Raw genomic sequence first — 24264 nt, forward strand, 5'->3', positions numbered from 1 at the left:
GTCAATAAAGTGAAATTTTGTAATAGTTTTTGTGAAAGAATGTAAATTCACCACGAAATGTGGAAGCAAAGGGTGAAGCTAAGTAAGATTCAATACTAGAAGGCTCCATCCTGTCAGCCAAAGAAGAGGGAGAAAAGAACTTCTACATTGCCAAAATGTTCATTCAATTTGTGAATGAGAAGCCACTTAGTGAGTTGAGGCCCATAGATGTGTTGGACATCGTAACCGCTATCATGGAAATTTCCAAGGTTGTTTAGAAGGAGGAAGCTAGGGTCAAATCTAAAGAGTACCTAGAGGTGGTATTAAAGAATGTGGTTGCCTTCAACACCGAGTTTGACAGGATTGTTAAAGAAGGTTTTCCAAACAACTAGGACTTTAGGGGAGTGTTGATCCAGTGGGGACAATATGGTCAAAGACTAGTGGAGACCAAAAGCAAAGTAAACTCTTCTCATGAGAAGACTGCTACTCTGAAGGGTAAGGCTATGGTAAACTAACTGAAGAGGGAATTTAAGCTATTGGGGATGGTCAAAACCATGTTTCACCCTAAATTGAACTATATAGGTCTGACCAACCTCAAAATTTATTATCGGTGGTTCTTCTGAGTTCCTCTGCCAGTGCAAACACTGTGGCAAAGATCTGGGCATTTCATCAACCCTCTTGTGCTCCAAATCATCGAACCATATATAGCTATGATTAATAGAATAGTAGAAGGCCTCATCCTATCAGCCAAAGAAGAGGGAGAAAAGAACTCCTAGGTTGCCAAAATTTTCATTCAATTTGTGAATGAGAAGCCACTTAGTGAGTTGAGGCCCATAGATGTGTTGGACAACGTAACTGCTATCATGGAAATTTCCAAGGTTTTTTAGAAGGAGGAAGCTAGGGTCAAATCTGAGAAGTACCTGGAGGTGGTATCAAAGAATGTGGCTGCCTTCAATGCCGAGTTTGACAAGATTGTTAGAGAAGGTTTTCCCAACAACAGGGACTTCAAGGGAGTGTTGATCTAGTGGGGACAATACTATTAGAGCCCAAAATCAAATTAGACTCTTATCATGAGAAGACTACTACTCTGAAGTGTAAGACTATAGTAAACTATTTGAAGAGGGACTTTCAACTGTTGGGGATGGCCAAAACCATTTTTCACCCTAGATTGAACTACACAAGTCTGACTAACCTCAAAATTTATTATTGGCAGTTCTTCCGAGCTCCTCTGTTAGCGCAAGCACTGTGGCAAAGATCTAGGCATTTCGTCAACCCTCTTATGCTCCAAATCATCAAACCATCTAGCTATGATTAATAGAATACTAGAATGCTTCATCCTCTTATACAAAGAAGAGGGAGAAAAGAATTCTTAGATTGCCAAAATGTTCATTCAGTTTGTGAATGAGAGGAGAGTTAGTGAGTTGAGGCCCATAGATGTGTTGGACAACATAACTGCTATCATGAAAATTTCCAAGGTTGTAGAGACGGAGGAAGATAGGGTCAAATCTGAGGAGTACCTACAGGTGGTATCAAATAATGTGGCTACCTTTAACACCGAGTTTGACAAGATTTTCAGAGAAGGTTTGCCTAGCAACTGGGACTTTGGGGGAGTGTTGATCTAGTGGAGACAATAATGTCAAAATCTAGTGGAGCCCAAAAACAAACTATACTCTTATCATGAGAAGACTGCTACTCTGAAGGGTAAGACTATGTTAAACTATCTAAAGAGGGAATTTCAGCTATTGGAGATGGTGAAAACCATGTTTCACCCTATATTGAACTACACAAGTCTGACCAGCCTCAAAATTTCTTATCAGTGGCTCTTATGAGCTCCTCTGCCATTACCAGCACTGTGGAAAAGATCTGAGCATTTTGTCAACCATCTTGTGCTCCAAATGATCTAACCATCTAGCTATGATTAATAGAATACTAGAAGGCTTCATCCTGTCATCCAAAGAAGAGGAAGAAAAGAACCACCAATAAGAAATGGCTAACAGGATGGAGCCTTCTAGTATTCTATTAATCATAGCTAGATGGTTCAATAATTTGGAGCACAAGAGGGTTAACGAAATGCCTAGATATTTTCCATAGTGTTGGCGCTGACAAAGGAGCTTGGAAGAACCAGCGATAAGAAATTTTGAGGATGGTCAAACCTATGTAGTTCAATCTAGGGTGAAACATAGTTTTGACCATCCCCAATAGCTGAAAGTCCCTCTTCAGATATTTTACCATAGTCTTACCCTTAAGAGTAGCAGTCTTCGCATTGAAGAGTATACTTTGCTTTTGGGCTCCACTAGTCTTTGACAGTATTGTCCCCACTGGATCAACACTCCCCCAAAGTCCCAGTTACTGTGAAAACCTTCTATGACAATCCTGTCAAACTCGGTGTTGAATGCAATGACATTCTTTGATACCACCTCTAGGTACTCCTTAGATTTGACCCTAGATTCCTCCTTCTAGACAACCTTGGAGATTTCCATGATATCACTTACGTTGTCCAGCACATCTATGGGCTTCAACTCACTAAGTGGCCTCTCATTCACAAAATGAATGAACATTTTGGCAATCTAGGAGTTCTTTTCTCCCTCTTCTTTGGCTGACGGGATGAAGCCTTCTAGTATTCTATTAATCATAGCTACATGGTTCAATGAATTGGAGCATAAGAGGGTTGGCAAAAAATTGAGATCTTTGCCACAGTGTTGGCGCTAGCAGAGGAGGTCAGAAGAACCACTGAAAAGAAATTTTGAGGTTGGTCAGACCGGTGTAGTTCAATCTAGGGTGAAACATAGTTTTGACCATCCCCAATAGCTGAAAGTCCCGCTTCAGATAGTTTACCATAGTCTTACCCTTCAGAGTAGTAGTCTTCTCATGAGAAGAGTCTACTTTGCTTTTGGGCTCCACTAGCCTTTGATAGTATTGTACCCACTAGATCAACACCCCCACAAAGTCCCAGTTGTTGGGAAAACCTTCTCTGTGAACCCTATCAAACTCAATGTTGAAGGCAGCCACATTCTTTGATACCACCTCTAGGTACTCCTCATATTTGACCCTAGCTTCCTCCTTCTAGACAACCTTGGAAATTTCCATGATAGCAGTTACGATGTCCAGCACATCTATGGGCCTAAACTTACTAAGTGGCCTCTCATTCACAAACTGAATGAACATTTTGGCAATCTACGAGTTCTTTTCTTGCTCTTCTTTGGCTAACAGGATGAAGCCTACTAGTAGTCTATTAATCATAGCTAGATTATAGTAGGGTTTCTAATACATAACTTATATAGAGTCTAAGAAACCAGATGAAAATCAAAATATCAAATAACTAACTTGACATTATAGTTCATGGGTCTAATTATAAGTATCAAAATTTACATCAAAATATTGCCCACAAGAGGACATGATATAGAGATAAGATCCAATACTTTTTTCTAGGAAGAGAGCTCCTCATAATAGCTAAGATACTGAATAATAATTCTCCTTCTACTTTTGTAAACTTTTCCAAGTCGATTATTGGTGTGGTGAGATAGATCAGCTCCTGCGTGTGCACTTTATCAGGATCAAAAATAGTGTTTTTCCATGACTTCATTACTGGTAGGCACAATATGGAATCCTTGGATCTTTGATTTGACTTTTGGATTGGTGTCGAGAAGAAATCTGCTAGACTTTCGTGTAATCATCAAATCTTACAAGATAGACTCTTACATGGATAGGAATGAATGTGATATATAATGACCTTGTGGTTCCCTAGAGTACCATAATCCTTGTGGTGGTATTGGAAGTGAACTACATATCCATCATTAGCAACATAAATTCAATGTGCACTTAAATCTAGTAAAAAACATAGGTTTTTAATAAGCTAAGAAGGGTGTACTTCGTCATACTAATTATGGGTATTTTAAGCCAGTAATATAGATTTTTTGGGAAAGGAAGATATAATAGGTAAGGAAATAGTATGGAAAGATTTAAGCTAGAGATGTTAATGTTGGGAGCCAACATCCCCCCCACACCAAACATCTTACATGTCTCCATGGAAGAAATCAATAAAATTGGAAAATTATACCCCATCAAAATTTCTCATCATCTTACAATCTTCTTAAGAGAGCCCAATAGAATTTATAAAAATGTTGCGTCATCCTTCAGTCATAATCCCTATCTTTATCTATCTTCCCCGGGATGCATATGGAATGGAGTAAAAAAACTCATTTTGTAGGTTTTTGTTTTACAACTATAACTCCTTTATCTCCTCTTGAATTTTACAACTTTGGGCTATGAAATAGTCATTTTCTTTTTGTAAATATCAGTCATAGTTTTAAAAATTGAAACTGGTTACTAGATTGTTCCACTAATAAACCAGGTTTCAAACCGGAACCAGTCAAACCGAGACTAGTCAAATCTCAATGAACCAATTATTAAAAAAATAGATTAAATAATTATTTTTAATGAAAAAACTATTTTCAGATTTAGAACCATGATTCCAAGACAATAGATACAAAATATGCAAAGTTTTCTCATCTATATATCATGTGAAGGTGAATATATCAAAATGGAACTGAATGCAATACATATCATCGAACAAATACATAAGAAATGAGGCTCTAAATGGACTATAAAGACCAAAAACAATGTTACAAGCAATGACGCCACTGGCCTACTACAAGACTACCAGTCTACACATGATCAATTATCAAACTCATCACCACTACTAGACACGGGATCATCAATATGAGCTACATAAACATCATCTAGATTAGAGTCTAAGGATGCCTCGGCCTCATCTGCAACCTTAGTAGTAACACTGTGACCAATAATAGTATAAGTGAACCTAATGGAAGCACGAGTTGGTTGAGTTGCACAACTAATGTCTTCCATTGGTTGTTTTCATTTGTTTGACACGAGTATTAATCCTGGTTCTAATGGTGCTACCAAATATGCTGCATCCCCCCTAATTCCATGTCAATATCAAAATCAACATCAAACTCAGGATCTTCAGTCTCCTCCACCCATTCTGACGTTGGATCAATATCTTCCAACACAATGGGATCTAGATCAAGTCTTTTGTTCACCATTTGGTTGCACCTTATTCAAAGGTTGTATTTCATGAAGACAATATCATTTAACTATTTTTGTTCCAAATAGTTTCTCTTCTTCCTGTGTATGCACTAAAAAACAAACCAATTACACTCACAACCTGAAGCACTGGAAGTTTGGCTAAGGACTCTAATTGAAAACTTTTGCAATTGATGACATTAGTCGCCAAATGACTCCCACCAACGTGTTGCAAAGAAAAAGAAATTAATTAGTAATTGAGTTCATTTCATTAATTATTTACAAATTACAAGTATTAATATATAATTTGAATTGTAATTTTGTAAACAATTTAACTTGAAAAGAAAAAAAATTGGAATTGCTTACTATTAGGATGGGGTCCCTGGGGTCAAATTTTGTCAGTGAAGTCAAATTTTGTAATAGTTTTTGTGAAATAATGTAAAGTCTCTGCGAAATGTGGAAGCGGAGCGTGAAGCTAAGTAAGAGTCAAAGGGGCATTAGTCCCTTGTATGGGTAGGTGATAGGATGGGTTTGAGACTCACCCATGGTCTACGAGCCACGGTATTATAATGAGAAGGCTATATATAGTTGAGTCTTAGTGACTTGTAGAGGATAAATTTTTGGGCAGAATTATTGTAAGGGCAAGGTGCTAAGGTAGGAAAATTCTATTTCCTGTACTTAGGTGAAGGGGGAAGGCTCCTGCGGCTGAGTGCTCGAAGACCTTGGTAAGTTCGTAGCTGAGTGCGCGGACCCCTACAGTTGGGTGCATAGGGATAAGAAGTCTGTATTTGAACGTTTACATCTTAATAAAGACTATTTTGAACCGAATCTGTGCACATGTTCCTTGTTTATTTTCTTTTGTTTACGTTTACGTATCTTCTCTCTGTGATCTATTTATGTGAATTAAATCTTAATCTCTATGCGAAACAGATGAATCTGTAATGTTTAGGCATAACAAGTATAATTAAACTCCTTTGCGGATATCGGGAATTCATTAGATAAATCTGGTTTAGTTAACTATTCATAAAGGATAGCTCTACGCGACAACAGATCTAGGTCATAAGGGCTTCATAATATACAATTTATTGTACGAAATTAGGGAAATTGTATCTTTTTTGCATGATAAGTACAATCAGGTACTTTCACGAAGGTCTAAAGGTCATTTCGATAGAGTTGCAGTAGTTGACATTCGAAAGGAATAGTTTTACTTGAAGGCATATCTACGTTATAATATCCTTAGGAAGACCATCACACAGGCCTATGGATGCGGAAACCTTGTTCTAGCATCCCCCAATACTGCTTTAGGTGAGACTATAGCCTACACTACAGAAGTTGTTGCTGAAAGGGCGAATATTTATGGTTTTGTTGGTTGGCACAAATAACTCTGAACCTGGGTCAAGCCCCCTTAAGCCAACATTTACCTGGGTTATCCACATCTCTTTCCATTTTTGTCAAATTTTTTCCAAAGGTACCAATCGCCATACTGAAAAGTGTAATTTTTTAATGTATTTATAACTGATCTACATGGTTAGTGACCATGTGCTCCAAGTAATCAATAAATCCATCTCTGACCTCCTCAACCTTTAGATCTCATAGACAAGCTTTATAATGATACTTTAGGTTCAAAAAATACCCAGTTGCATGTATAGGATGATGGATTTGATTTCTCCATCTATTATCAATGATCTCCCATATACGTCCATATTTAGCTAACTTATCCTTGTAAGCTACCCATAGCTTCTCCTTTGCCTAATCCATAGGCTCATAAATATAACCCATGACCATTTTTTTCCCCATCCACCATCTTTAGCACCTTAACATTGGACTCGATAATTTTCACAAGCTCTGTAGACCTTTTCCAAAAATAATTTTCAAAAAAAATATTTTTGGTGTCTTTGCCATCTTGTTTATGAGCCCACCGAGATTCAATCCAACCATAAGAATTAAACATTTTCTACTAGTTTTTTGTTGAGAATTGAGACATTGTTGTAACAGCCCTAGTAAAATTTCATGTAAAAAAAATAAGACCAAGGTCATGGGACATGTATTCCAAGCTGAGTGGTGGGAAAAAAACCCTAGTGGGTATTCATTTCGATTATTATGGCTAAACTAAAATGGCAAAGGGAACGACAAAGGCTTTAGAAAGGCAAAATGGCATTTTTGGCAATTTATTTATGAAAATAAAGGAAATTAGGAGAAAAGGAAGGTGAAAGGGCACATGATGCATGTGAGGAGGAAAATGAAGTAAAATAGAGAAAATTGAAGAAAATAGAGGCCTCATTGATAAAAAAATCTTATGAGGATCAGTTCATAGACTTTTGTTAGTTCAGTTTTGGAGCTCTCTCTTTATTCTCTCTCTCATACTCTTGGACACTTATATTTTTCTTGGAGTATTCTTGGAGGAGTGTGGAATAGTTGGAGTTTTTGAGTAATAAGGAAAATGAAGTGCAAGAAGGCACAAGAGAACATTGAGATCAACAACTACAATCAATTTTTCTTTTAGATACCAAGTTGCATGTACAATTTCCTTGCTAGTTTTGGCATGCATTGAAAATGCATGTGGTTTTTGGTTATGATATATCATTGGCATGGAAGAATGCTTGGATCATGGAAAATTTTAGGGGAAAATTTTCGCCAATGGGCTAAATTAATGGGTTTTATATTTTTATTGGGCAAATATTTTGTATCATAGTACATTGTTACAAATTGCCTCAAATTTATTTTATAAAAAAATTAGGTATGGAGGTTAGCCCACCTTATTTGAAGGGAGAGGGTAAAACAAAAGTAAATTTAGCCCTTGAAATTAGGATTTACAATATTCCATTTGCCCTCATTTTCAAGAAAATGTATTTATGATAGTTATAAATATAAATATAAATATAGTGGAGGTATGGTAAATAAATAAAAGCACTTTTTGTATTTAGTCCATAACCCTCTTTCTATTTAAGAAGGCTCAAAAACGAGGTTTCATTTAAGTGAATCCTATGGGCCAAATACCATATTTATAAAAGAGGTATGGTAAATTAATAAAAATATAAATAAACGAGAGGTATGGTAAATAAATAAAACATTTTTTTATATTTGCTCCATATGTCACCTTATATTTATGAACACGCAAGCATGTAAATAAATAAAAATATAAATAAAGTGGAGGTATGGTAAATAAATAAAAATATAAATAAACTATAGATATGGTAAATAAATAAAACCTCTTTCTATATTTAGTCCATAACCCTCTTTCTATTTAAGAAGACTCAAAAAAGAGGTTTTATTTAATTGAATCGTATGGGCCAAATACCATATTTATAAAAAAAGTATGGTAAATTAATAAAAATATAAATAAACGAGAGGTATGGTAAATAAATAAAACATTTTTTATATTTTCTCCATAAACCACCTTATATTTACGGACACTAAAAAAATGTGTTATATATAGGTGAAGCTATGGGCCAAATACCATGGGCCAAATTATTATTAATACCATGCAAAAAAACATTATTAACCCTAATATTAGTATTAAAAAAAATAAAAAAGGCACATGGTATTGACCATGGTGTTCACAAGGAATGCCCCCTATTTAAAGGGGGGAATTAAACTAGCATAGATCCATCTTTACTCTGGATAAAATATCATGATATGCAAACTAACATAAAGTGAAAAAATATTTGATCCCTCTCAGGGCTTGGTAGATCAAGAGTAAAAATAGATCTTGTAATTTAATGTCACTTAAACATTTTAACTTGGTTAAAATAAAAATCAATTATTAATTTTATTAATTTTTATAAATTACTAATAGTAGTTTTTAAGCTCGGTTTATGATAACCCATGGTATTCATGTGAGCATAGACTATTTAAAAGGGAAATTCTATTAGCTTAGATCCATCTTAATTCCGGGTCTACCAAGTGTTGGGAGGGATAAATAGATTTCATCCCTCTAAGAGTGGTAGATGTGGAGTTAAGATGGATATAGGTTGTTTTTTTATGATAATGAAGATATTAAGTAGACTTAGGAAATTATATTGTAAAAAAAATCTTAAGGTGAATGGTTAAAGCTACATTTAGTCACTTCACAAAATTTAGTAAAAAATATCAATATCTCCATTAATATTGGTTTTTCTAAATTAACAAAAAAAATTCAAAACAATGAAATTTTAACTCTTTCCGCATCACCCTCGCAGAAAAGAGATAGTCGATGCCCAGATTTCCCACCATTTTTCAAACATTCTCAATATGATATCTTCATGAAAAAGTTAAGGTACTGATCCTGGATTAGTTGTTTGAAAAATATGCTAGTTTGTACAACCTTTCATCTTCTTTGCTATTCTTAGTTTGTCGTAATGATCTATAGGGGTTGGGTCACTGCACCATATTTTCCTAAAAGGCGGAGATTGTGCACCAAAAAGGAAATTAATCCACATGTTACAACACTATTAAAAATGGTATGAAGGTAGTGAATTATGCTAATAAAAAATTTAGATTGGGAGAGACGTAATTAAATTTTATTATTTAATTGAAGATTTCCAATTAAAATAATAATAAATCTACAATTATATATTTATATATTGATTGGAAGGCTTCTGACAACAGTCAATTCTTTCCATTAGATCCCCTTCAGGCCTTTGGGATACCTACTACTTCATTATATTATATAGTTGGGGCTTTCTACTTGTTGGCGTGTTGGGTAAACAAACTTGATGTGCTTTTTTTTATCTGGCAGTTGGAGTCTATGGAATAAGAAAGAAATCTGATAGCTTGGCAAAAGTGGTAGCTTGACAAAAGTGGTAGAGAAAACATTAATCTCTCCTACCATGACAAACATGGCCACTAAAACTTGCAACATTGTTTATAGGAAGTGAAAATTATGTTTCTTTTTTCCAAACATGTATGTTAGTATATTATAGTTTAATGAATATGTTTTATTATTATCATATATGGTTTCATACTTTAACAAAACATTCACAAGACTTCACAGTGTTTTATTATTCAGTGAAAGATTTTCCAAGATCTTACAAGATTTTATAATTCAGTGAAAGATTCGCCATGACTTTACAAGATAATATAATTTGGTGAGAGATTCACCAAAAGTATATGTATATATATATATATATATATATATATATATATATATATATATATATAAATATATATATATATATATATAGATATAGATATATATATAGTGATAAAATAACCTCCCATTTTTCCTATGTATCATGGGGATTCGCCCATTTATTATACATATAAATTTAGGGTGGTTCGGATTTCCTTAGCGTTTCCATTTTCTAGATATCCATGGCATTGTGGGTGTATTTCCTTTTGTTTCTTATTTGGTTCTCATGTTCCTTTGGTTGTGGGTTGAGTTACTAGTCCTAGAAGCCTTTCCTAGAAAAATGCTCTGGAAGCCCTTGGTGGGTAGAGCTAATAGTTCTAGAAGATATGGCTGGACAAATGCACTAGAATTTAGGCAAGAGTTGTGGGTTGATATGCTAGTCTTGCAAACCCTAGTTGGAAAAAACACTTTAGATCCCTGTAAAACTTGGGTAGAGACCAATCTGGTGATGATTAGTGATGTCCGACTGTGAGGTGGAATCACTGGTTGAGGGTTGAGGTGGTTTGGCCTTTGGAAGCCCTGGTTTTGTTTTGTTAGATGTGTTCCATGAGATCCCACATTAATTCTTGGATTATGGCACAGGGGTGATTGGCTGAAAGAGAGATTTGGTTCAACCTAATCTATGGTTGGGTGGTTCATGGAACTCCTAGACTTAGTTTCATTTTTCATATGTTAATAAGAGCTTCCTTCCTATTGTATTTGATGGGTAAGTATACTTGTTTATATGTGGTTTCATGGTTGTTGTATCCTTGTTATTTCTGTTGGTTATATGGTGGTTATGAGCACGTTTTATGACAGTGATGTGTATGACTGTCATCATGTTTTGATTTGTAAATGAATGAACGATGAATATATGACCTAATAGATGATAATGCAACTAATGTGATAAGGCATCAATGCTTCTTATCGATTCTTAGATAAGTATGAGACCCCTATGCTTAGATCTATTGTTATGACCTGCAGAATGCATATTTTTGACATGTTCGATGAAATTCCTGTCATGGCTAGTAGGGGTCGAGTTAAGTCTCTATTCAAGTATTTACATTTGTATCATTATTTTAATTCTACAATTAATTTCTAGAAGTTTCATGAAGTTCTGGGTAGTGGCCTAATTCCTTGCCTTAAAAAAGGGGCACAAAATCTAGGGTCGCTGGGTTTGAACTAGCTGAGAAAGACCCTAGTTGCTTGCATGCCCTTGATATGAGAGAGACTGCAGGGTCCCAGTTGCATGCATGCCATGTCATGGGAGCAAATAAATATCTAGGTCAGTAAAATGTTAAGTTACCTCAGGGGTTGGCCACCTTTAAAGGTTGGTTAGCTCCTGGAGGTTCTGTAGCCTATGTGGAAGGTTAGAATGGTTATGTTGTGTTGGTTCCAATTCCTTAACTATACATGGGGATTTGAATAAGATCATAGTAGCCTCTCGTCACATGTTTACCCCATGGACCAGTTAACTTGGGTAAATGTGGGAGGAGGGTGTTACAATTGAAATGTGAGGGATTGAGTTGAAAATCTCATAATTGCAGGCCTAACAAGCTCTTTTCCCCCATTTTTTTCCTCATTAGGCTCAATACCCATGAGTGGTTGTAGATGTATTTTGTGATGTAATTGACATGCTCTAAATTTTATTTTACCTACTCCACTTTGCCTATGTCCTTAGGCATGAGGTCTATCTAATGTGTAACACACAGAGTCCAAAATGTGGTCTTATATTTGGACTCAAGCAACTTTCTAGTGAGAACAAAATTTGAGGCATCATATGTGACGACCTACACAACATTCTTCTCCCCCACTTCCTAAATAATCTCATCCAAAAGCTCAAATCAAAGGATTGAAACCTTCACCTTATCAGATGCATCTTCACCTTCACCTTCACCTTGAGGATCTTTCTATTTTTCTTTAGATGACATGCCACTTTTCTGAAAATCTTCCATAAATAATAAGGAAAATTTAACTCTTGTCCACATTGAAAATGTATAAGGATATGAATATGATACTGTAAGGTGAGAGCATAACTTCCTTCATAGGTCAAGGATTTTGTAGTATAAAAAATGACATTTCCCATTCATACTTGAGCCAATTTCTTCGTGTGCCTTTTTCCTATTTTGCATCTTCATGCTCTTGTTTTAGGAATCAATTAGAAATAATTCTATCCAATGGATCATTTTTAAATATTTTTTCTACAATGTGAGGGAGGATAGTGGCATGAATGACCATCTCCTATGTAGCCCTCATAAATAAAGTTCCAACATGATAAATGTGGCCATTAAATTTTTGTTTGAAATCTAGGGTGACTTGGTCATTGTACCACTAGAATCATGCAAGGAACCCTTTCCATTTGGACCCACTCAACCATTCCTAGCATGCATCACTCTCTAGTAAGGCTTCATGAGTTTGAGAAATTAGCTCATATTGATCAAACCCCATATTTGCAACTTCTATCATCACACAAAATACACTAGTATTCCTATAGCTTGCTACTCAAGTTATGAAACAATATTGTAAATTTTCGTCAATAGCCTTGGTACCTTAGTATAAATTTATTTAGCGAGACGAGGTAGGCATCATGAGGGTTAAATTAGCCAACTATCTCATGTGAGGGTTCCAATTATCAAGCAAGCCATCAGTGACATGTATAACAATAATTATCCAAGTTGAAGAGTTGGTAATCATAGGTATATTTGATATATGTATAGTATAAGTAGTGAGTTTTCTACGTTTGAGGGTATTGTACCTCAGAGAGACAACCCCTGGGTTGAGGAGATACTAGTGCCTAGGACATCTTGATGAGTGTCTTGAAGATTTGTTGGAGATTCACGTCACGCTCAGTGTTTACCATTTAAAGAGAAAATCGATTCAGAACCTTCCTTAAGAGGAGGAATACAAAACCTGATGAAAACTATTAATCACAAAAGCATTAACATTAGATCTGTAGTGTCCAACATCACATGAACTTGTATAAAAGAAGGAAAATAGATAAACAGGGCTTAACTTTAATAAGACTGTAGCAAGAAGGAAAATTGATACACAGGGCTTAACTTTAAGAATCCGATATATCAAAATTTAGGGTGAAGTAGTTGGAATAGAGAATTTAATGGAATGCAAACACACATGGAGCACATTTTAAGGATTAGCTTTCATATCAATACATGCACCTTTCATTAGCATTTGACTAAGATGAATCCATAAATCCATGAAAAAACTTCCAACAACTACTATTACATATAACATGAGAAGAAAAATGAAGACATATGGAATAAACATAGAAGGAGCACATACTACAGATTTAGTTGAGTTTGAATTGCCAAAAAATTGTATTAGTCTTCCACAGAGCATACACTGCATTAGACAGTAAACAAAAATTCTCTCTTGGAAAATCCAAAATTTTTAACCCTTGGTTTAGTCTCATAAAATTGTTTTTATAGGGCCTCAGATAGAGAGCCCATTACAAAATATTCCTTCTTGATTTCATTACAATGGACAATCATAACAAAAACCTTAGTGTACTCCATGGCATAGTTGTACTAACCAAAACCCTAACTGACTAGCTGAAAATAAAATATTTACATAAGCAAGAAGTAAGAAGTGTCATAATTGACACAATCTGCAGTATGAGTGGTCACAATGAGGAGGCTACAAAGGCTGAATGGATGGTTCAATGATTTGGAGCACAAGAGGGTTTAAAAACTACTCATATCTTTGTCACAGTGCTGCCACTGATAGAGGAGCTCAGAAGAACCACTGATAAGAAATTTTGAGGTTGGTCAGAACTGCGTATTTCAATCTATGGTGAAACATGGTTTTGACCATTGTTGACATCTGAAAGTCCCTATTCAAATAGTTTAACATAGTCTTACCGTTAAGGGTAGAAATCTTCTCATGAGAAGAGTCTACTTTTCTTTTAGCTTCCACTAGTCTTTGACTATATTGTCCCCACTGGATCGACACTCCCCCAAAGTACCAATTGCTAGGAAAACCTTCTTTGACAATATTGGAAAACTCAGTGTTGAAGGCAACCACATTCTTTGATACCACCTCTAGGTACTCCTCGAATTTGACCCTAGCTTCCTCCTTCTAGACAAACTTGGAAATTTCCATGATAGTGGTTACACTGTCCAGCACATCTATGGGCCTCAACTCACTATGTGGCCTCTCATTCACAAACTGAATGAACATTTGGGCAATCTAAGAGTTCTTTTCTCCCTCTTCTTTGGCTGACAAGATGAAACCTTCACAGTCCTTAATTACAACCCTTTGCTTATCCACTAAGATTATATACTTCCAGTGGTTCTTAACCTCTTCAATGATCTCATCACATACTAGTTTCTTGGCTTGTAACAAGGACATGTTTCCTTTTAGCTTTTCCTTGAGCTCAGAGATCTCCTGGTTTGTTTCCTGTAGATTCTTACCAATGATTCTCCATTTGACCTGGTAGTTTCCAGTTGCTTCTCTTTATGTGTTAAGATCTTTTGGGTAACATCTAGATCATTTTTCATCCTTTTAAGTTCCCCCTCTGAAAGTTGGAGCTCAGTGAGGGTAGGGTCTTAGTGATGTTTTCATTGGCTAGTAGGGTTGAGTAATGATACACAAGGGTGACATTAGTAAACTGTTGGGGTTCTAGGGAACTGGGGTAAACCATGTATTTTTGGATTAGCTCTAGGGTTACTTCGAGAATTTTGGTCCCATAGGAGGAAAAAATAACTTCTTTCTCGTCGATGTATGTTGTGTCCAACCAAGAGACGAATTCTGGAAAATGGTGCACAATGGGTGCAGTTTGGTAGTACAAGCTGGAATCAACTACCTAGAATGGGTCCTCCCCCCTGACTGTAGGCTTCTGCATACGAATTCTATAAATAGAAAAAAACAATGGTGAGAGCATAAAACATAAAACAGATATACACAAATATTTTTCCCTGGATCCCAAAACCGGGACTACCAAATTGATTTTTCATTATATTCCTTTCTATGTTACAATACATATATATACATGCCAAAGCATCCATAAACCCCAATCCATTAACTCTAGATTAGAACATAACCATAGTTCCCTTGACTTGATCCACAAAATACCATGGACAGAAAACCATCATGCCCAAAACCATATGTGAAATCCATGCATAAAACTAGAGGTAGGTTCGCCCACCTAATATAGGGTAGTTGTGGAAAGAATATAACACACACCCAACACTAACATGGTTTCCATATAGGTCAAAAAGAAGGGCAACAAGGCAATATGCACAATATGGTCAGCTACTTGACCCTCTATATCCATGAGGGGATCAATGTTGGAAGAGGTTTTGGCCTCTTAGGCCTTTTAGGTCTGGGGGGTCACTTTCTTCATTTTACGAATTCCTAAGAAAATTTATAGGTGTACAAGAGTGATTAGATTACCAGGCTGTCATGGAGAGGGTATAAAATGATGTTGGGAGGAGGTACTCGGTTGGCTAAGCTCAAACGGTGTTACTAGACAAGAAACTGGAGGGAGAGTGACACAACGGTGAAAAACGAATAAAAATGGCAGGCAAGAAGGTTTTTATAATTGGCGTCGGGGAAAATATCGGCTGACGTGGGGTTGAATTCATGGGGGGGGACACATGGCTAGATGTGATTGGGTGATGGTGAGGGCAGGTGGATAGGAGTGGGGGAGGATGGAGATACTATTACCTTAGATTTTGCACTTGCTTGCAATGTTGTTCAACGATTGATCTAGGTGGTGCGTGGTCCCCACTCCACCATGCTCCGGCGGATTAGATAGTAGAAGACTAGACCTCGTGCTCCCCCTAGAATGAATCAGGATTGTCGAATCCAGATCTAAAGATTTGTTCCTTGCGGGGGGGCTTGTTTAATGCCCAAGTAGTTTACCCCCCTGAAATGCTTCCCGGGGGTGTTTTGGTGGAGATGGATGATGATTCACCCAGGAGATGCTCAACCTTTAACATATGACACGTGCATGTATAAAAAATGCCTCTCTTCCCTATTGTTCTTGGTTGATAGGGGTCCAGTGAGTGACTTTTGTGCTTTTAAGCTTTCCAACACATCTTTAGGCCCTGATAGGGCCCCCCACAGTTGATTTAGTTGTCCTTTTAACTTAGGATACTCTACTAATGACTTAGAAGTTGATTTAAAGCACATTTTGGACCTAAACCATCGCTCTGATCTATCAATTTCTTGAAGCACATGAGGAAGGGTAACAACATTGGATCCAAAAGGGGGACAATGTATTAGATACAATGCACTGAGAACCTGCATATTAGTGCCTTACTCCTAGGGCATGGAGTCATCTTATTTAGACTTTCATAAAAAAAAAAAAAAAGAGAGAAAGAGAAAGTAGTGATGGCTATTTACAAATGGCTCACCGGTATTTACAATGAATAGTAGTGGACCCTTTCAGTGTTGGAAGTAAATCTTGAGAAACTTCCCATTCACAGGTATCCCAAGGACTTATCCTTCTAGATTCTCCATCAAGAAGTTGTTATTTCCTTTTTCCTCAGCAATCCTGAAAGGTTTGAACCAAAGGGGATCAAATTTTCCATGCTTTCCTTTATCTTCCCTCTTGACACCCCATCTTAGTCTTAAGTCTCTTGGTTTCAGATATTAGTCTTTTGCCTTTCTGTCAAACAAGGATTTCATTTCTTCATGATAACATATTATATTGTGATTCACATATTCCCTATTCTCTTGAAGTTCCACTAATTAATTTATTCTTTTAGTCAAAGAATTTGGTTTTTCCTCAATGTCTTCAAAGACTTTAGCCACTGGAATAGCTAGTTGTATAGAAAATAATGTTGCCTTTCCATAAAGTAACTGAAAAGGGGATTTTCCAGTAGCTCTCTTGGTGGTAACACTGTTGGGCCATAAGGAAAATTTTAATTATGAGTCCGAGTTCCTCTGATTTTCTGATACTATTTTCTTTAGAATCCTTACCTAGGTTTTATTTGAGGAATCAACCAATCCATTTCCCTGTGGATAATAGGTGGTGGAGTGGCCTAACAAAATGTAATGTTTTTGGCATAAATCTATAAATTTGGCAGACTTGAACACCTGATCATTGTAGGTGACAACTTTCTTGGGGTGGCCAAATCTAGAAAGGATGTTTTCCTCCATGAATTTAATAACGACCACATCAGTGGCATTTCTGGCAGGGTCTACTACTACCCACTTAGTAAAGTAATTAGTGGTTGTGAGTATCCACTTGTGCTAACCTCTGGAGAGTGGGTGTATCTCCCCAATGAAGTCTGGCCCTCACCGTTTGAAAGGTTCCTCAACAAAAATAGGGATTAGAGGAAAATATGCTAATTTTTGTTTTTTAGCAAACTTTTGGCACTTCTCACAGACCCAAACATAAGTATGTACTTCACCAAATAGTTTGGGCCAATAAAACCCTGGTTTAAGGATCTTGTGTGTTGTATCCTCCAACAGTAACTTCCTCCACAAACATAATTATGAAATTCATCCATCACTTTGTGGATTTCTTCCTCAACCAAAAAAAAAATAAAAATCCCCACATGATCCTTCCAGTACAATTGGCCATTTGAGATAACAAATTTCTAGGCTTGTAGCTTTAGAGCCGTATATTTAATCTTATCAAAATTCACTAAGCACCTCAAAAAAACGTATAATGAACAATTTTTTTTTATACCAGGGAGACACAACATACTTCATTTCCATTTTCCAAATTTCCACTTTCTCCATCTCCTCCCGTGAGTAAATTTATGCCCAATGCTTGGAAATTTTCTTCGGATAGAATTTTAGTTAGCGCCTGTCCCTTGATGATATTGGTGGGATTGATGTCCATGTCATACTCCTAGATTTTAGCAATCCATTTTCCTCTTTTCCCATCACTGTCACCCTGAACTAGAATGTCTTTCACTGCAATTGTAGGAACATAAGCATTTATGCTTGATTGTAGGACATAATTTTTGAAAGCCTTCAGGGTTTTGACCAAGGCATAAGCATGTTTCTCAAGAATTTTATACTTTAGCTCAAAATATTGCAACAATTGACTGAAGAATTCTATTGGTTTCTCATGCCCCTCACTGTTTTTCTACAATTAGACAACAACCAATATGTGAGGAGAAGCAAAAGAAAAAATGAAAATTTGTTTTATATAATCTGGTGTAACTAACATAGGAGCTTCTGTAAAATCCCCTTTAATTTTGGAGAATGATTCACAATACTCAACAGTCCATTTCACTTCTTTATATTTCTTTAACATATTTGTGATCTCTCTAACTATCTCAACATAGTTAGGTATGTATCTCATTAAAAACTTGATTTTTCCCAAGAAAACCTAAATATCCTTCTTATTTCATGGAACTGGGATGTTGTTGATGGCTTCCACCCTCTTAGGATCAGTATTCGCCCCCTCCTTTTCCACTATGTTCCATGAAAACTTTCCTTCACTTAGTGCAAACTACGATTTTTTAGGATTTAAGGATAAACCATATTTTCTGCATTTCTAAAAAGTGAGACTCAAATGTTCAATTTGTTCCTCATCTATTTTTGGAAAAAAAATGATATCATCCAGTTAAATTACTACGAACTTATATTTTTCTCCTACAATAGATATATCCATGGCTCTCTGGAAGGTGGCCCCTGCATTTATGAGGTCAAAAGGCATTCTGGCATACATGAACATCCCCCAAGGGGTGGTAAAAGAATTTTTCTTTTGATATTCAAGACAGACAACTACTTGATTGTATGTAGAAAAACTAGCCATCATAGAGATTTGGGAAAATCCTACCACCTTCTGCCTAATGTAATCCATTTTAGACAGAGGATAATTGTCTTTTAATGAGGATTTGTTGAGGTTCCTGAAGTCCACACGCAACCTTATTTCTCCATTCTTTTTCCGGAAAGGGACTAGATTTGATACCCAGTCTGAATACCTCAAAGGTACAATGATTTTGGCCTAGAGTAACTTAACTTACCTCCTTTTTAATAAATGGGAGTAACATATGGTTAATCTACTTAAGTTTCTGTTTATATTGTTTCACCCAGCCCTTCAAAGGGATCTTGTATTGAATAATAGTAGTATCAAATGTTTTTAAATCATCATAAGACCAAGCAAGCACATCCATATAATTCTTGAAAAGGTCTAGGTACCTTTTCTTGTATTTACGAGGAACTCCATTTTCCAACTTGATTATCCAAGGATCCTTCTCTAAACCAATGTTGTAGTCTTCCACCTGTTTTTCCATTTCTTGCTCAGTTGTATTGGTAGCCACAACATTTGAGTTGAACAATATTTCTAGAGGAACCAAACCCCTAGGAATAGTGTTACCATTCAGCTGTAAAATCTTGTGTCCTATAATGGTTTCTTCCCAACTGACCTGCAATTCATCTATCACTCTCTCTTTCTCCTGGTCAATTACTGAATTTGAGAATTCTCCTATAACTTCCTTGAAGTGTTTGATTTTCTCCTTGTATTCATACACATTCCAATGTATGACATTATCTAGTACTAATGGTCTATATTTAACCTTAACTTCATATCTGAGCAGTGTATTTTGACGAGGTTTAAAGTTGCTGGTAGCTATAGCCAACGAGTCAACCATACAATTTCTTTCTCTGGGAAAAAACTGGATATTTAATAAGGCTAAGAAAAAATTGTCAATTAAATCCTAGACCTGATTTTGGTAAGCCTTCAATCTTGGATGTTTGTTTTGCCATTTATTCTTTATCTGTTTCACTACTAGCTCTGGATCTCCAAACACATCCAAGCACCCAATATTAAGATTTCTAGTAGCTTGAAGACCTAGCAGCAAGGCTTCCTATTCAACATATTAGTGGCTTCAAACTCCAACTTGAAGGATAAAGGGATCAAGCTACCTATTGGAGACACCAATAACCACCTTCCCCATTTCCTTCCTTGGAATAAGCACCATAAAAGTATAACTTCCACACGTTATCACATTCCAGTGATTGTTGATTTAGTTTGACTAACAATTCCACTTGTGTTTCCTCCGTGACTAGCTCATTTTCCTCTAACATCAAGCAAGAGAACTCTTTCTCTTTACCATACACAGGGGTATTATTACAACAATCAACTCTTGTAATTATCTTTATAAAACTTGATTCTTTGTACAACCTTATTTATTCTCCACCAAACACTGGGGTGGTAGCATATGATAATTCCAATTTGATGGGTCCTCCAATCTTATACCCCCATGACTTGGACAAGAGCATATCAAACCTTACCAGGATATCAACCACTACAATATCCGTTACCACAATTTTTGCATGGATTTGGGCTAAATTGACAGCCAAATATTTTATCATCCCTAGACATTTTACTCTTTTGGAGTCAAAAGAATACAAATATTTGTATGGCCTTGCTATTTGTAATCCCAACTGCTCCATAATAGAAAATGACATCAAATTTTGAGAAGCTCCTAAGTCAAGCATGAAATTGTCTAATAAAAGCTCATGAACTACAAAAGTAACATAAGAAAGGGTAGTGGAAGAGTCTTGTTCCTCAACATGAGGTCCAAATACAACCATAAGCCTTTCTTCCTAGAGGTTTAGACTATCATCTGAAGGAGATATGGAGGATGGACACATAAAATGAGACACTTTGGCTTTATAATTTAGTTGTTCTCATAGTTTAGTCAAAGGGCAAATATTTTGACCTTCTCTAGCTCTTTTTGAATATTAAAGGTAGAAGATTTTCTATCATCTATGAAAAAATTAACAGGATATTTCTCTTTATCATAGACTGACATGGGTGGTAAAGATGATTACTCTACTTTTGAGACCTTGGGCTTCTGGAGAATGGAAACTAAAGACTCTTTCTTTTTGGGTAAGGCTTAGTCTAGAGGCTTCATTTTTTTCTCTGCTAGTTTCGGAGGATTTGAGGAAGAGGACTCCTCATTTTGGTCTTGCACTCTAGATCTTTTCCTAAAAGATCTAAGATCATATTTCCTATGCAGTTGTGCTTGCATGAAGTTAACAAACTTCCTACAGTAGTTGTCAATTTCACCATCATCTAGTGGTGCGTCCAAATCATCCCCTTGTTCCTCATGTGATTCAACTTCATATTCCTCATCAGAAAAAAGGAGAAAATTTATTTTCTTGAAATTCCATAGTTTCTTCAGCATGCTCCTCTAGATCATCCTCTAAGTACAGTGGAGGTTGAATGTGATCTTGTTTCTCCTTTCTCTCCCTCTACAAGAGTTGCAAAGGGGGTCTCTTATACTGAGGACTAAAACTTTGGTTAAGAGCTGGTTGTTTTTGTCTAGGAGGGTTTTTTTTTTTTTTTCCAACTCCAATTTCACCAAGTTGTTAAACATGTTTCTTATTAGTTTATTCATTTCCTCAAGTTTTCACTCTTCAGTTTCCTTTCCTTGGCTTAAGGAACTAACTTCCTCCTTTCCTCTTCTCCTATCTCCATGATTAGTTATACCTCTCCACTTCCCATTAGAGGTGAAATTTCATCAACTTCTAAAGCATCTATTTAGATCTAGTCCAATGAGTAAGAATTACTCTCTTTGAGAGTGAAACCAAAATATGGCTCAAAATACCCAACAAAGACCACTTTAGCAGCAACCTGTGGAGGTTTTATTTCAAGAGGAAGTCTATTATACAATTTGTTAAAACTCTTTATGAATTGAGACACATCTTCATTATGTTTTTTCTTCATGGAATTAAATTCAATGAGGATGTACCCATGGTCCCTCTTCTCCCCCCATTTTTGCATGAAAGAATTATCTAGCTCTTCCCAGGTAGTGATTGAAGCATTAGATACGAATTTAAACCATTTTCTGGCTTCCCCATCTAGAGACTTGACAAAAATTCTTAACACCACATCTAGGTGTTCCACATTAAGGTTCTCAACAAAATGCACAAAAAATTTATATATGCCTCTGTGTTGAGAATTCATCTTATCCTGTGAATCTTGGCAAGAGATTAAGATAGTCTTGTGGCATACAATTTAAGGGTTGTGGCAAGTCCAATGGAGTGTACTTGTTTAGGAGAAAACTTGTGACAACCATATTGAGCAAGGGAGGTGGTAGGAGGTTGATAATTGATCCTTTCCAATGGGTTATCTGAGCAGCAGCTGAATGGATCTGGGTTGGGAAGAAATTCATACTCTGAGTGGGACTATTTATAATAATATCTTTGATCTCTTCGATTTCAAGGGAGGGATGAAATGAGAACGAGGGTGAACTGACATTGGATTCTTCATTTTTCACTCTTGAGAAGAATGTGTCAAATGGTAGACCACTTTATTAAGGGTACTCCAAAACTCTAGGGAGGAAATAGGAACAATTTATCACAGGATTTTGAGAGCTAGAAGAGAATACTTCTAAAAAAGTTGTCATAGGAATAGGGTTGCCAGGGGTCTTTTCCTTTCATACCCACCTATATATTATCCTTTTGAGGTCATTTATAGGGGGAGTTCTCTATTGTGAAGTATCCAAGTGGGTGTGTGGCCTATTAAAATCCAGGGTGGTCAGAATAGAATTTAGATAGTGAAGTCGCCAAGATGGGATATTTTCAACCCACACCCTTTCCTACTCACCTTACCAAATGGTGTACAAAAGTCGTACCTAGGGAAGATATTTTGATTTGTCCCTAGCAACAGTGCCCAAAGATGTTTTATCTCCTAAAGACATCCCTTGGGTTGAGGAGAGACCAGTGCCTAGGAAATCTTGATGAGTTTCTTGAACATTTACTGGAGATTCACACCACATGACTCAATGTTTAACGTTTAAAGATAAAATTGATTTAGAACCTTCCTTAAGAAGAGGAATACAAAGCGTGATGCAAACTATTACTCACATGAGAATTAACATTAGATTTGTAGTGGAAAACATCACATGAACTTGTAATTTTTTAGTCATTATTGTATATTTGGTAGAAGACTGTAGTAAGAAGGAAAATTGATACACGGGGCTTAACTTTAAGAATCTGATGCATCAAAATTTAGAGTGAAATAGTTGGAACATAGAATTTAATCGAATGAAAAGACACATGGAGCACATTTTAAGGATTAGATTTCATATCAATACATGCACCTTTCATTAACATTAAACTAAGATGAATCCATAAATCCATGAGAACACTTACAACAACTACTATTACATGTAATCTTAGAAGAATAATGAAGACATATCGATCAAACACAAAAGGAGCAGATACTATAGATTTAGATGAGCTCAAATCGCCCAAAAATTGTATCAATCTTCCATAGAGCATACATTGCATTTGACAGTAAACAAAACTTCTCTCTTGGAAAACCCAAACTTCTGAACCCTTGTTTCAGTCTCAATAAACTATTTTTATAGGGATTCAAAGGGAGATCCTGCTACAAAATATTCCTACTTGATTTCTTTACAATGGACAATCATAACAAAAATCTCAGTGTACTTTGTGGCATAGTTGTACTAACAGAACCCCTAATTAACTAGCTGAAAATAAAATATTTACATAAACAGGAAATAAGCAGTGTCATAACCAACATGATCCACAACATTAGCGGTCACGATGGGAAGGTTACGGAGGCTACATAGATGGTTTGATGATTTAGAGCACAAGAGGGTTGAAGAAATGCCTAGATCTTTGCCATAATGTTGGCATTGGCGAAGGAGCTCGGAAGAACCACCGATAAGAAATTTTGAGTTTGGTTAGACCTGTGTAGTTCAATCTAGGGTGAAACATGGTTTTGACCATCCCCAACAGTTGAAAATCTCTCTTCAGGTAGTTTTCCATAATCTCACCCTTCAAAGTAGCAGTCTTCTCATGAGAAGAGTTTACTTTGATTTTGAGCTCCACTAGTCTTTGACAGTATTGTCCCCACGGGATCAACACTCCCCCAAAGTCCAATTTGTTAGGAAATCCTTCTCTAAAAATCTTGTCAAAATCGGTGTTGAAGGCAACCACATTATTTAATACCACCTCTAGGTACTCCTCAGATTTGACCCTAGCTTCCTCCTTCTAGACAACCTTGGAAATTTCCATGATAGTAGTTACGTTGTCCAGCACATCTATGGGCCTCAACTCACTAAGTGACCTCTCATTCACAAACTAAATGAACATTTTGGAAATCTAGGAGTTCTTTTCTCCCTCTTCTTTGGCTGATAAGATGAAGCCTTCATAGTCCTTAATTACAACCCTTTGCTTATCCATTA

Source organism: Pinus tabuliformis, chromosome 3_2 (assembly GCF_031772625.1).
Source record: "Pinus tabuliformis cultivar Carrire ecotype Pingquan chromosome 3_2, CPIR1, whole genome shotgun sequence".
Lineage (NCBI taxonomy): Eukaryota > Viridiplantae > Streptophyta > Pinopsida > Pinales > Pinaceae > Pinus > Pinus tabuliformis.